The 14,625-nt window shown below is 51.0% G+C and overlaps 7 non-coding genes across 7 annotated transcripts; all 7 read left to right on the top strand.

Moving 5' to 3' along the window:
* The first annotated feature begins 752 nt into the window (after window positions 1–752).
* On the top strand, window positions 753–825 carry trnat-agu (transfer RNA threonine (anticodon AGU)). The gene has a single exon. It is a non-coding gene; the product is annotated as a tRNA-Thr (tRNA).
* A 5,473-nt stretch (window positions 826–6,298) lies between these two features.
* trnat-agu (transfer RNA threonine (anticodon AGU)) lies at window positions 6,299–6,371 on the top strand. The gene has a single exon. It is a non-coding gene; the product is annotated as a tRNA-Thr (tRNA).
* Window positions 6,372–6,739: 368 nt separating this feature from the next.
* Window positions 6,740–6,812, top strand: trnat-ugu (transfer RNA threonine (anticodon UGU)). Its single transcript has one exon. It is a non-coding gene; the product is annotated as a tRNA-Thr (tRNA).
* A 1,282-nt stretch (window positions 6,813–8,094) lies between these two features.
* trnat-agu (transfer RNA threonine (anticodon AGU)) lies at window positions 8,095–8,167 on the top strand. The gene has a single exon. It is a non-coding gene; the product is annotated as a tRNA-Thr (tRNA).
* Window positions 8,168–10,377: 2,210 nt separating this feature from the next.
* On the top strand, window positions 10,378–10,450 carry trnat-agu (transfer RNA threonine (anticodon AGU)). The gene has a single exon. It is a non-coding gene; the product is annotated as a tRNA-Thr (tRNA).
* A 1,345-nt stretch (window positions 10,451–11,795) lies between these two features.
* Window positions 11,796–11,868, top strand: trnat-ugu (transfer RNA threonine (anticodon UGU)). The gene has a single exon. It is a non-coding gene; the product is annotated as a tRNA-Thr (tRNA).
* Window positions 11,869–12,137: 269 nt separating this feature from the next.
* trnav-aac (transfer RNA valine (anticodon AAC)) lies at window positions 12,138–12,210 on the top strand. The gene has a single exon. It is a non-coding gene; the product is annotated as a tRNA-Val (tRNA).
* The last annotated feature ends 2,415 nt before the right edge of the window (window positions 12,211–14,625 follow it).

The following is a 14,625-nucleotide window of genomic DNA, read 5'->3' as shown; positions in this document are numbered from 1 at the left end:
CTCTCCCCTTTCCCCGCTCTTTCTCCCCTTCCTCACCTCTTTCCTTCCCCCTTTCTCTCCCCTTCTCTCTCTGGATGTTTAACATCTCTGAGACTGACCCTGGAACAACAGGCTCCCCGCACACCCTTCCCCCTCTCCTCTTCTCGTCTCTCTTACACTCTCTTTCCCTTTATCCCCGCTCGATCACACTCCTTCACCCTCTCTTTCCCCTTCCCCTCTCTCCTTCCCCTGTCTCATTCTCCACTTCTCCTCTCTCCCCTTCCCCTGTCTCATTCTCCCTTCCCCTCTCTCTCCTCTCTCCCCTTCCCTCTCTACTTTCATTCTCTCACTCCTTCCCCTCTCTCTCCTTCCTCCTTTATCTTCCCCCTCTCTCCCCTACCCACTCTCTCCCCTGCCCCCTCTCCCTTTTCACTCTCCCTCTCCCCTTCCCCTATCTTCCCTCCCCTCTCTCCTCTCTCTCACTTTTCCCTTTCTTTTCAGATTCTCCCCATTCTCCCCTTCCTTTCTCTCTCCCCTGTCTCCTCCCTCTCTCGCCTTCTCATCTCTCCCCCCTTCCTCTCTCTCACTCCTTCCCTCTCTCTCCCCTTCCCCTCTCTGTCACTTCTGCCCCCTCTCTCCCCTTCCCCTCCCCTCCCTCTCTCTCCCCTTCCCCTCCCTCTCTCTCCTCTTCCCCCTCTCTCTCACTCCTTCCACTCTATCTTTTCCCTTCTCCCCTCTCTTTCCTGTTCTTTCCCTGTCTTTACCAAAGCAGTGGCTCCATAGCTCAGCGGTTAGAGCACTGGTCTAGTAAATCAGTGGTCATGGGTTCAAATCTCACTGGGGCCTACTCAAGTTAGTTAAATTTGCTGTTAGTTCACAAGGTCTTGAATTATAAATATTAAACAGCTCCAAGACTGATCCTGGATGAACAGGCTAATTTCTCTTGCACTCTCTCTCCCCTTCCAAATCTCTCTCATCCTTCCCCATTCAACATCTTTCTCTCGCTATCTCCTTTTCCCCCTCTCTCCCCTTCCTCCTCCCTCACCCCACCTTCTTTCCCTTCCCTCCCTCTGTCTCCCCTTCTCTCTCTCTCCTGCCTTTCTCTCTCTCCTTCCCTCTATCACTCCTTTCCCTCTCTCCCTCCCTTCCATTCTCTCTAACCCCAGCTCCTTCCCCTGTCTTTCCCAGAGCAGGTGCCCTCCTGTCTCTCTCTCCTTTCCCTTTCCTTTGAGATCCTCCCCTTCTCTCTTTTCTTCCCCTCCCTCTCTTTCCCCTTTCCCTCTCTCCCCTTCCCCTCTCTCTTCCCTCTTTCCTACTTCTTCCCCTCTCTTCCACCTTTGACATTCTCCCCGCCTCTCTCTCTCCCTGTCTCCCCTTCCCCCTCCTTCCCCCCTCTCTCCCCTTCCCACTCTCTCTCACTCCTTCCCCCTCTCTCCGCTTCCCCCTCTCGCTCACTCCTTCCCCCCTCTCTCCCCTTCTCCTTTCTCTCCCTTTACCCTCTTTCACTCCTTCCCATCTCTCTCCCCTTCCGCTCTCTCCCCTTCCCCTTTCTTTCGCACTCCTTCCCCCTCTCTTCCCTTCACCTCTCTTTCCCCTTCCCTCGCTCTCTCCCCTGCCCCTCTCTTTCTCCCAGTCTCCACTTCCCTCTCTCTCTCACTCCTTCCTTTCTCCACTTTCCCTCCCTCTCTCCCCTTCCCCTTTCTCCACGTTCCCTCTCTCTTTCCCCTTCCACTCTCGACTCACCCACTCTTTCTCACTCCTTCCCTCTCTCCCCTTAACTTCTCTTTCCCCTCCCTCTCTCTCTTTTCAACAACAGGTGGTTCCATAGCTCAGGGGGTTAGAACACTGGTCTTATAAACCAGAAGTCGTGAGTTCAAATCTCACTGTGGACCTCCTCAAAATTAGTTTAGTATTTAAATGCCAGTCTCTCCCTCCTCCCTATTCTTTCCCACTTTTCAGATTCTCCCCCTTCCCCTCTCTCTCACTTTCCCTTTCCCCTCACCTCTCACTCGTTTGTTTGCCTCTCTCTCTCCCCTTCTACGATCTATTTCACTCCTTCCCCTCTCTCTCTCTCCCCGCCCTTTCCACACTTCCTCTCACTCCCCCTTCCCATTTCTCTCACACACCTGCTTCTCTCTCTCCCCTTAACCACTCTTTCTCCTTTCTGCTGCTCTCTCTTTCCATCACATTACGACCCATTCTACATCTTTTTACCCCATTCTCCTCCCTCTCTCTCCCCTTCCCCTCTCTCTCTCCCATTCTACTCTCTCTTTGCCCTTCCACTCTCTTTCCTGCTCCTTCCCCTGTCTTTGCCAGTGCACTTGGCTCCATAGCTCAGCGGTTAGAGCACTGGTCTAGTAAATCTCACTGGGGCCTATTTAAAATTAGCTCAGTAGTTAATTCACCGTCAATTAACAAGGGGTTTAATTATAAATATTAAACAGCTCCGAGACCAACTCTGGAACAACAGGCTCCCCTCACACCCTTCCCCCTCTCCTACACTCTCTCTCTCCCTTCCCCATCATGACCCATTCTACATCTTTTTACCCCTCTCTCCCTTTCCCACTATCTTGCTTTCCCCATCTCTCACTCATAGAAACATAGACATAGAAAATAGGTGCAGGAGGAGGCCATTCGGCCCTTCTAGCCTGCACCGACATTCAATTGAGTTCATGGCTGAACATGCAACTTCAGTACCCCATTCCTGCTTTCTCACCATACCCCTTGATTCCCCTAGTATAAGGACTTCATCTAACTCCTTTTTGAATATATTTAGTGAATTGGCCTCAACAACTTTCTGTGGTAGAGAATTCTACAGGTTCACCACTCTCTGGGTGAAGAAATTCCTCCTCATCTCGGTCCTAAATGGCTTCCCCCTTATCCTTAGACTGTGTCCCCTGGTTCTGGACTTCCCCAACATTGGGAACATTCTTCCTGCATCTAACCTGTCTAACCCCGTCAGAATTTTAAACGTTTCTATGAGGTCCCCTCTCATTCTTTAGAACTCCAGTGAATACAAGCCCAGTTGATCCAGTCTTTCTTGATAGGTCAGTCCCGCCATCCCGGGAATCAGTCTGGTGAACCTTCGCTGCACTCCCTCAATAGCAAGAATGTCCTTCCTCAGGTTAGGAGACCAAAACTGTACACAATACTCCAGGTGTGGCCTCACCAAGGCCCTGTACAATTGTAGCAACACCTCCCTGCCCTTATACTCAAATCCCCTCGCTATGAAGGCCAACATGCCATTTGCTTTCTTAACCGCCTGCTGTACCTGCATGCCAACCTTCAATGACTGATGTACCATGACACCCAGGTCTCTTTGCACCTGCCCTTTTCCTAATCTGTCACCATTCAGATAATAGTCTGTCTCTCTGTTTTTACCACCAAAGTGGATAACCTCACATTTATCCACATTATACTTCATCTGCCATGCATTTGCCCACTCACCTAACCTATCCAAGTCGCTCTGCAGCCTCATAGAATCCTCCTTGCAGCTCACACTGCCACCCAACTTAGTGTCATCCGCAAATTTGGAGATACTACATTTAATCCCCTCATCTAAATCATTAATGTACAGTGTAAACAGCTGGGGCCCCAGCACAGAACCTTGCGGTACCCCACTAGTCACTGCCTGCCATTCTGAAAAGTCCCCATTTACTCCTACTCTTTGCTTCCTGTCTGACAACCAGTTCTCAATCCATGTCAGCACACTACCCCCAATCCCATGTGCTTTAACTTTGCACATTAATCTCTTGTGTGGGACCTTGTCGAAAGCCTTCTGGAAGTCCAAATATACCACATCAACTGGTTCTCCCTTGTCCACTCAACTGGAAACATCCTCAAAAAATTCCAGAAGATTTGTCAAGCATGATTTCCCTTTCACAAATCCATGCTGACTTGGACCTATCATATTACCTCTTTCCAAATGCACTGCGATGACATCCTTAATAATTGATTCCATCATTTTACCCACTACCGATGTCAGGCTGACCGGTCTGTAATTCCCTGTTTTCTCTCTCCCTCCTTTTTTAAAAAGTGGGGTTATATTGGCTACCCTCCACTCCATAGGAACTGATCCAGAGTCAATGGAATGTTGGAAAATGACTGTCAATGCATCCACTATTTCCAAGGCCACCTCCTTATCATTCCCCTCTCTCTCCCCTTCCCCTCCCTCTCTTTCACCTTCCCCCTCTCTCTCACATCTTCCCCTCTCTCTCACCCGTTCCCTTTCTCTCCTCTACCCATTTCCTCCCCTCACTCTCCCCTTCCCCACTCTCTCCCCTTCCCCCTCACTCTCCCCTTCCCCCCCTCTCTCCCCTTCCCCCTCTCTCCTCTTCCCCCTATCTCTCTCCCCCTCACTCTCCCCTTCCTCACTCTCTCCCCTTCCCCCTCACTCTCCCCTTCCCCCCCTCTCTCCTCTTCCCCCCTCTCTCTCTCCCCTTCCCCCTCTCTCTCCCATTCGACTCTCTCTTTTCCCTTCCCTTCTCTTTCCTGCTCCTTCCCCTGTCCTTCCCAAGGCAGGTAGCTCCATCGCTCAGGGGTTAGAGCGCTGGTCTTGTAAACCTGGTATCATGGGTTCAGATCTCACTGGGGCCTATTCAAAATTAGCTCAGTATTTAAATTTGCTGTTAGTTAACACTGTGTTTAATTATAAATATTAAACAGCTCTGTGATTGATCCGAGATCAACAGGCTCATTTCTCTTACACTCTTTCTCTCCCTTCCACATTCTGCATCTTTTTCTCCCTCTCTCTTTATCACATTTTCCCCGTCTCTCACTCATTCCCCTCTCTCCCCTTCCCCCACCCTCTTTCCTTCCCCCTCACTCTCGATCCTTCTCCCTCGCTCTTCTCTCACTCCTTCCCCTCCTTCCACTCACTCTCCCCATCCGTTCCCTCTCTTTCCATTCCCTGCCTCTGTCTCCCCTTCTCTCTCTCTCCTGCCTCTCTCTCTCCTTCCCTCTCTCTCCCCTTCCACTCCCTCTCTCACCCCTTTCCCTCTCTCCCTCCCTCTCTCCCCAGCTCCTTCCCCTGTATTTCCCAGAGGAGGTGCTTCCTGTCTCTCTCTCCTTTCCCTTTCCTTTGAGATTCTCCCCTTCTCCCTCTTCTTCCCCGCCCTCTCTTTCCCTTCCCCTCTCTCTTCCCTCTATCCCTACTCCTTCCCCTCTCTCCGCCACTTCTACATTCTCCCCGCCTCTCTCTCTTTCCCCCTTCTCTCCCTGTCTCCCTTTCCCCCTCTCTCTCATTCCTTCCCCCCTCTCTCCCCTTCCTTCCCCCCTCTCTCCCCTTCTCCTTTCTCTCCCTTTACCCCTCTTTCACTCCTTCCCATCTATCTCCCCTTCCGCCTTCTCCCCTTCCCCTCTCTTTCGCAATCCTTCCCCCTCTCTTCCCTTAACCTCTCTTTCCCCTTCCCTCGCTCTCTCCCCTGCCCCTCTCTCCCCTTCCCCTCCCTCTCTCTCCACTTCCCCTCTCTCCCTCCCTTCCACTCTCTCTTTTCCCTTCCCCTCTCTTTCCTGTTCCTTCCCCTGTCTTTCCCAGAGCAGGTGGCTCCATATTTCAGGGGTGAGAGCACTGGTCTTGTCAACCAAGAGTTGTGAGTTCAAATCTCACTGGGGCCTACTCAAAATTAGCTCAATATTTAAATTCACTGTCAATTAACAAGGGGCTTAATTATAAATATTAAACAGCTCTGAGACTGACCCTGGAACAACAGCTTCTCGTCTCTCTGACACTCTCTCTCCCTTCTTCCCCGCTCGAACTCACTCCTTCACCCTCTGTTTCCCCTTTCTCATTCTCTCCTTCCACTGTCTCATTCTTCCCTTCTCCTCTGTCTCATTCTCCCCTTCCCCTCTCTCTCCTCTCTCCCCTTCCCTCTCTACTTTCATTCTCTCACTCCTTCCCCTCTCTCTCCTTCCTCCTCTATCTTCCCTCTCTCTTCCCTCCCCCTCTCTCCCCTACCCACACTCTCCCCTGCCCCCTTTCCCTTTTCACTCTCCCTCTCCCCTTCCCCTATCTTCCCTCCCCTCTCTCCTCTCTCTCACTTTTCCCTTTCTTTTCAGATTTTCCCCATTCTCCCTCTCTCTCCCCTTCCTTTCTCTCTCCCCTGTCTCCTCCCTCTCTCGCCTTCCCATCTCTCCCCCCTTCCTCTCTCTCACTCCTTCCCTCTCTCTCCCCTTCCCCCTCTCTGTCACTTCTGCCCCCTCTCTCCCCTTCCCCTCCCCTCCCTCTCTGCCCCCTTCCCCTCTCTCTCACTCCTTCCACTCTCTCTTTTCCCTTTCCCCTCTCTTTCCTGCTCCTTCCCCTGTTTTTCACAGCGCAGGTGGCTCCATAGTTCAGGGGTTAGAGCACTGGTCTAGTAAACCAGGGGCTGTGGGTTCAAATCTCATTTGGGCCTATTTAAAATTAGCTCAGTGTTTAAATTCACTGTCAATTAACAAGGGCTTTAATTATAAATATTAAACACCCCAAGACCGACCCTGGAACAACAGGCTTCACTCTCTCTCCCTTTTTCCCCGCTCGGTCTCACTCCTTCACCCTCACTTTCCCCTTCCCCTGTCTCATTCTCCCGTTCCCCTCTCACTCCTTCCCTCCTCTCTCTTCCTCCATGTCTCCCATTCCCCTCTCTCTCTCCCCTTCCCTCTCTCTCTCCCCTTCCCCTCTCTCTCACTCCTTCCAATCTCTCTCCCCTTCCCCCTCTCCCCTTCCCCTCTCTCTCTCTCACTCCTCCCACTCTCGTTCCTGCTCCTTCCTGTATTGTTACTTGGCTCCATAGCTCAGGGGTTAGAGTATTGGTGTTGTAAACCAGGGGTTGTGAGTTCAAATCTTACTGGGGCCTGTTTAAAATTAGCTCAGTATTTAAATTCACTGTCAATTAACAAGGGATTTAATTATAAATATTAAACATCCCCAAGACAGACCCTGGAATAAAAGACTCTCTCTCCCCTTCCAAATCTCTCTTTGCATTCCCCATCACGGCCCGTTCGACATCTTTTTACCCCTCTCTCCCTTTCCCGCTATCTCGCTTTCCCCGTCTCTCACTCATTCCCCCCTCTCACCCTCTCACCCTCTCCCTCTCTCCCCTCCCTCCTCTCTCTCTCTCTTCTCCCTTTCTTTTCAAATTCTCCCTCTCTCTCCCCTTCCCCGCTCGGTCTCACTCCTTCACCCTCACTTTCCCCTTCCCCTGTCTCTCCTTCCCCTCTCTCTCCTCTCTCCCCTTCCCTCTCTACTTTCATTCTCTCCCCACTCGTTGCCCTCTCTCTCCTTCCTCCTCTATCTTCCCTCTCTCCCCCTCCCCCTCTCTCCCCTACCCACTCGCTCCCCTGCCCCTTCTGCCTTTTCACTCTCCCTCTTCCCTTCCCCTATCTTCCATCCCCTCTCTCCTCTCTCTCTCTTTTCCCTTTCTTTTCAGATTCTCCCATTCTCCCTCTCTCTCCCCTTCCTTTCTCTCTCCCCTGTCTCCTCCCTCTCTCGTCTTCCCATCTCTCTCCCCTCCCTCTCTCTCCTCTTCCCTCTCTCTCTCACTCCTTCCACCCTCTCTTTCCCTTCCCCTCTCTTTCCTGCTCCTTTCCCTGTCTTTCCCAGAGCAGGTGGCTCCATAGCTCAGGGGTCAGGGGTCGTGGGTTCAAATCTCATTGGGGTCTACTAAAAATTAGCTCAGTATTTAAATTTACTGTCAATTAACAACAGCTTTAATTATAAATATTAAACAGCTCTGTGACCTACCATGGATCAACAGGCTCATTTCTCTTACACTCACGCTCCCTTTCCAAATCTCTCTCTCCCTTCCCCATTCTACATATTTTTCTCCCTCTCTCTCTGTCTCATTTTCCCCGTCTCTCACTCATTCCCCTCTCTCTCCTTCCCCCTCCCTCACCCCACCCTCTTTCCTTCCCCCTCACTCTCTATCCTTCTCCCTCGCTTTTGTCTCACTCCTTCCTCTCCTTCCCCTCACTCTCCCCATCCGCTCCCTCTTTCCCTTCCCTGCCTCTGTCTCCCCTTCTCTCTTTCTCCTGCCTTTTTCTCTCTCTCCTTCCCTCTCTCACTCACTCCTTTCCCTCTCTCCCTCCCTTCCCCTCTCTCTCTCCCCAGCTCCTTCGCCTGTCTTTCCCAAAGCCAGTGGCTCCATAGCTCAGGGGTTAGAGCACTGGTCTAGTAAACCAGGCGTCGTGGGTTCAAATCTCATTGGGACCTACTCAAAATTAGCTCAGTATTTAAATTCACTGTCAATTAACAAGAGATTTAATATATAAATATTAAACATCTCTGAGACCGACCCTAGAACTAGAGGAACCTGCTTGCCCCCTTCACCAATCTTTCTCACGCCTTATTCCTCTCTCCTTCTCACTCTGTCTCTCTGCTTTTGCCTTTCCCCTTTCTCTGTCTCTCTCCCTCTCTCATTGCTTGTTGCTCTCTCTCTCTGCCCTCTACCTCACCGTCTCTCCTTCTCCATCTCTGTGTCTCTCTTTGTCACAGCCCCTCGAGCCTGTTCCGCCATTCAATTAGATCAGGGTTGATCCATATTTTAACTCCATCTACCCGCCTCGGTTCCGTAACCGTTAGTAACCTTGCCTAACCAAAATAATAGAATCAGAGAACATTATGAGACAGAAGGAGGCCATTCGGCCCATCGTGTCTGTGCCGGTCGGAAGAACAGTTACCCAGCCTAATCCCATTTCCAGCTCTCGGTACGTAACCCAGGGGATTTGCAGGATCTTGCGGAGACATCGTTGGTGGTATTTCTCAAGCGACTTGAGCTGTCTACTGTACATGGTCCATGTCTCTGAGCCATACAGGAGGGCGGGTATCACTACAACCCTGTAGACCATGAGCTCGGTGGTAGGTTTGAGGGCCTGGTCTTCAAACACACTTTTCCTCAGGCGGCCGAAGGCTGCACTGGTGCACTGGAGGCGGTGTTGGATCTGGTGGTCAATGCCTGCCCTTGTTGATAAGAGACTCCCGAGGTTTGGGGAATGGCCCCCGGTGTCCAGGGCCGCCCCGTGGACCTTGCTGACTGGGGGGCAGTGCTGTGCGGTGAGGACAGGCTGCTGGAGGACCTTTGTCTTACGGATGTTTAGTGTAAGGCCCGAGCTCTCGGCCGCCTCGGTGAAGATGTTGACGATGACTTGGAGATCAGCCTCTGAATGTGAGCAGACACAGGCGTCGTCCGCGTACTGTAGCTCGACGACAGAGATTGGGGTGGTCTTGGACCTGGCCTGGAGACAGCGAAGGTTGAACAGGTTCCCACTGGTTCTGTAGTTTAGTTCCACTCCAGCGGGGAGCTTGTTGACTGTGAGGTGGAGCACGGCAGCGAGGAAGATTGAGAAGAGGGTTGGGGGTGATGACACAGCCCTGCTTGACCCCGGTCCGGACGTGGATTGGGGTCTGTGGTGGATCTGTTGGGTCAGGATCGCGGCCTGCATGTCGTCGTGGAGCAGGCCGGAGGATGGTGAGGAACTTTTGGGGGCAGCCGAAACGGAGGAGGACGCTCCATAGACCCTCGCGGTTGACGGTGTCAAAGGCCTTTGTGAGGTCGAAGAAGGCCATGGACAAGGGTTGGAGCTAGTCCCTGTATTTCTCTTGTCCTCATCGACCCTCCTTGTTACCTCCTCAAACAACTCAATCAAGTTAGTCAGACACGGCCTTCCCTGAACAAATCCACACCGACCGACCTTGATTAATCTGTGTCTTTCTCAATGTAGGTTTATCCTGTCCCTCAGAATTGATCCCAGTCATAACTTTCACCGGGGAATGGGATAAATACTTGCCGGGCTGTGGGGAAAGTGCGGGGGCCGAGGGGAATAATCTCTCTCACACAGCCGACACAGACACGATGGGCCGAATGGCCCTCCTTGTGTGCTGTAAGATTCTGTCAATGTTCAGGGATGGATCACTGAGAATGATTATTCGGGCCCCATCTCCTTGTTAACAATAGTAAGATGCAAACAGGAGCTGGTGTTACAGGTGGCTCCATAGCTCAGGGGTTAGGGCACTGGTTGTGGGTTCAAATCTCACTGATATCTACTGAAAATTAGCTCAGTATTTAAATTCATCGTTCATCTTTCTTTCCTGCCTCTGTCTCTCTTTCTTTTTGGATTGACTCGATCTCTCACTTTCTCACTCCTTCCCCCCTTTACCCCCGCTTCTCTCTCTCCTTTCCCCCTCCCAGTCTCCCCTTTCCCCTCTCTCTCATTTCTTCCCCTTTCCCTCCCTCTTTCCCCTTCCCCTCCCTATCTGACTCCTTCCCTTCTCTCCCCCCTTCTACTCTCTCTCCCCGTCCCTTCCCTCTCTTTCCTCTCCCCATCCCTCTCTCTCATTCCTTCCCCTCTCTCTCACTCCTTCCATTCTCTCTTTTCCCTTCCCCTCTCTTTCCTGCTCCTTCCCCTGTTTTTCCCCAAAAAAGTGGCTCCATAGCTCAGGGGTTAGAGCACTGGTCTAGTACACCAGCGATCATGGGTTCAAATCTCACTGGGGCCTACTCAAAATTAGCTCAGTATTTAAATTCACTGTCGATCACCCTTTGCCTCTGTCTCTCTGTTTCTTCTCCCTTTCCTTTCAGATTATTTCCCTACCTCTCTCTCAAGGTGCAGGAATAGGCCATTCAGCCCTTTGAGCCTGCACTGCCATTCAATGAGTTCATGGCTGAACAGGCAACTTCAGCACCCCATTGCTGCTTTCTCGCCATCCCCCTAGTAGTAAGGACTTCATCTAACTCCTTTTTGAATATATTTGGTGAATTGGCCTCAACAACTTTCTGTGGGAGAGAATTCCACAGGTTCACCACTCTCTGGGTGAAGAAGTTTCTCCTCATCTCGGTCCTAAATGGCCTACCCCTTATCCTTCGAAGTGTGACCCCCTGGTTCTGGACTTCCCCAACATCGGGAACATTCTTCCTGCATCTAACCTGTCTAAACCCGTCAGAATTTGAAACATTTCTGTGAGATCCCCTCTCATTCGTCTGAACTCCAGTGAATACAAGCCCAGTTGATCCAGTCTTTCTTGATAGGTCAGTCCCGCCAACCCGGGAATCAGTCTGGTGAACCTTTGCTGCACTCCCTCAATAGCAAGAATGTCCTTCCTCAAGTTAGGAGACCAAAACTGTCCACAATACTCCAGGTGTGGCCTCACCAAGGCCCTGTACAACTGTAGCAACACCTCCCTGCCCCTGTACTCAAATCCCCTCGCTATCTTACTCCTTCTCCCTCTTTCTCCTTAACCTCTCTCTCTCTCCTGCTCCCTCTCTCTTCCTCTCTGTCTCCCCTTCCCTCACTCTCTCATTCCTTCCCCTCCCTCTCTCTCCCGCTCTTTCCCACTCCTTCCCCTCTCTCTCACTCCTTCCTCTCTCTCTCGCTCCTTCCTGCTCCTTTCCCTATCTTCATCCAAACTGTTGGCTACATAGCTCAGGGGTTAGAGCACTAGTCTTGTAAACTAGGAGGTTGTGGGTTCAAATCTCACTGGGATCTACTGAAAATTAGCTCAGTATTTAAATTCATCGTTCATCTTTCTTTCCTACCTCTGTCTCTCTTTCTTTTCGGATTGACTCGATCTCTCACTTTCTCACTCCTTCCCCCCTTTACCCCCGCTTCTCTCTCTCCTTTCCCCCTCCCAGTCTCCCCTTTCCCCTCTCTCTCATTTCTTCCTCTTTCCCCTTCCCCTCCCTATCTGACTCCTTCCCTTCTCTCCCCCCTTCTACTCTCTCTCTCCCCGTCCCTTCCCTCTCTTTCCTCTCTCTCATTCCTTCCCCTCTCTCTCACTCCTTCCATTCTCTCTTTTCCCTTCCCCTCTCTTTCCTGCTCCTTCCCCTGTTTTTCTCAAAGCAAGAGGCTCCATAGCTCAGGGGTTAGAGCACTGGTTTTGTAAACCAGGGATCGTGGGTTCAAATCTCACTGGGGCCTTCACAAAATTAGCTCAATATTTAAATTCACCGTCCATCATTCTGTTCCTCTCTCCCTTTTCCCTTTCCTTTCAGATTGTCACCCTCTCTCTCTCTCTCTCTCCCCTTTCTCACTCGGACCCTCTCTTCCCCCACCACACACTCTCGCTCCCCTGCCCCTCTCTCTTCCTCTCTGTCTCCCCTTCCCCCACACTCTCATTCTCCCCACTTCCCTTCCCCTCCCGCTCTCTCGTCTTTCCCGCTCCTTCCCCTGTCTTTCCCAAAGCTGGTGGCTCCATAGCTCAGGGGTTAGAGCACTGGTCTAACAAACCAGCAGTCGTGGGTTCAAATCTCACTGGGGTCTACTCAAAATTAGCTCAGTATTTAAATTAACCGTAAATTAACAAGGGATTTAATTATAAATATTAAACAGCTCTGGGACCGACCCTGGAACTACAGGCACCTTCTTGCCCCCTTCACCAATCTTTCTCACGCCTTATTCCTCCCTCCGTCTCCCAGCTTCTCACTCTGTCTCTCCACTTCTCCCTTTCCTCTTTCACTCTCACCCTTTCTCCCTTTCTCTTTTCCGCTCTCATTGCCTGTCGCTCTGTCTCTCTCTGCCCTCTACGTCCCTCTCTTGCTCCGTCTCTCCCTCTCCATCTCTGTGTCTCTCTGTGTCACAGGAACAGGAGGAGGCCATTCAGCCCCTCGAGCCTGTTCCGCCATTCAATTAGATCAGGGCTGATCCACATCTTAACTCCATCTACCCGCCTCGGTTCCGTAACCGTTAGTAACCTTGCGTAACCAAAATAATAGAATCAGAGAACATTATGAGACAGAAGGAGGCCATTTGGCCCATCGTGTCTGTGTCGATCGGAAGAACAGTTACCCAGCCTAATCCCACTTTCCAGCTCTCGGTCCGTAGCCCTGTAGGTTACGACACTTCAAGTGTACATCCAGGTACTTTTTAAATGTGGTGAGGGTTTCTGCCTCTACCACCCTTTCAGGCCGTGAGTTCCAGACCCCCACCACCCTCTGGGTGAAGACATTTCCCCTCAAATCTCCTCTAAACCTCCTCCCAATTACTTTAAATCTATGCCCCCTGGTTATTGACCCCTCTGCGAAGGGGAAATAGGTCCTTCCTATCCACTCTATCCAGACCCCTCATAATTTTATACACCTCAATTAAATCTCCCCTCAGGCTCCTCTGTTCCAAGGAAAACAACCCCAGCCTATCCAATCTTTCCTCATGGCTGAAGTTTTCCAGTCCTGGCAACATCCTGGTAAATCTCCTCTGCACCCTCTCCAGTACAATCACATCCTTCCTGTAATGTGGTGACCAGAACTGCACGCAGTACTCCAGCTGTGGCCTAACCAGTGTTGTATACAGTTAAAGCATAACCTCCCCGCTCTTGTATTCTATGCCTCGACTAATAAAGGCAAGTATTCCATATGCCTTCTTAACCACCTTATCCACCTGGCCTGCTACCTTCAGGGATCTGTGGACCTGCACTCCAAGGTCCCTCTGTTCCTCTACACTTCTCAGTGTCCTACCATTTAATGTGTATTCCCTTGCCTTGTTAGCCCTCCCCAAATGCATGACCTCACACCGCTCTGGATTAAATTCCATTTGCCACTGCTCTGCCCACCTGACCACTTCATCGATATCTTCCTGCAGTCCACAGCTTTCTTCTTCATTATCAACCACACGGCCGATTATTGTATCATCTGCAAACTTCTTAATCATATCCCCGATATTCAAGTCTAGATCATTGATGTTACCCACAAAAAGCAAGGGACCCAGCACTGAGCCCTGCGGAACCCCACTGGAAACATCCTTCCAGTTACAAAAACATCGATCAACCATTACCCTTTGCTTCCTGACTCTGACAATTTTGGCTCCAACTTGCCACTTTGCCCTGGATCCCATGGGCTTTTACTTTCGTGACCAGTCTGCCATGTGGGACCTTATCGAAAGCTTTGCTAAACTCCACATACACTACATCATACACACTGCCCTCATCAACCCTCCTGGTTACCTCCTCGAAAAATTCAATCGTTAGTCAGACAGGAACTTCCCTTAACAAATCCGTGCTGACTGTCCCTGATTAACCCGTGTCTTTCTAAATGTAGATTTATCCTGTCCTTCAGGAATTTTTCCAATAATTTTCCCACCACGGAGGTTAGGCTGACTGGTCTGTAATTACTCGGTCTATCTCTTTCTCCCTTCTTAAACAAAGGCACCACCTTCGCAGTCCTCCAGTCCTCTGGTACCACACTTGAAGCCAGAGAGGATTGGAAAATGATGGTCAGAGCCTCTGCTATTTCCTCCTTTGCTTCACTCAACAGCCTGGGATACATTTCATCCGGGCCTGAGACTTATCCACTTTCAGAGCTACTAAACCCCGGGGAAGGGCGGCGGTGGTGTGGGGGGGCGCGGGGTAGCAGGTAGGAGGGGTAGAGCGGGGGTGGAGCGGGGAGGGCAGGGGTGGGGGGTGGGGCGGAGTGGGAATAATCTCTTTCACACAACCGACACAGACACGATGGGCCGAATTGCCCTCCTTCTGTGCTGTAAGATTCTGTGAATGTTCAGGGATGAATCACCGAGAATGATTATTCAGGCCCCACCTCCTTGTTAACAATAGTAAGATGTAAACAGGAGCTGGTGTTACAGGTGGCTCCATAGCTCAGGGGTTAGAGCACAGGTTTTGTGAACTAGGGGTCCTGAGTTCAAATCTCACTGATACCTACTCAATATTAACTTAATATTTAAGTTTGC

This window comes from Pristiophorus japonicus, unplaced genomic scaffold (assembly GCF_044704955.1).
Source record: "Pristiophorus japonicus isolate sPriJap1 unplaced genomic scaffold, sPriJap1.hap1 HAP1_SCAFFOLD_2238, whole genome shotgun sequence".
NCBI lineage: Eukaryota > Metazoa > Chordata > Chondrichthyes > Pristiophoridae > Pristiophorus > Pristiophorus japonicus.
This window is presented reverse-complemented; position numbering and strand designations above follow the sequence as displayed.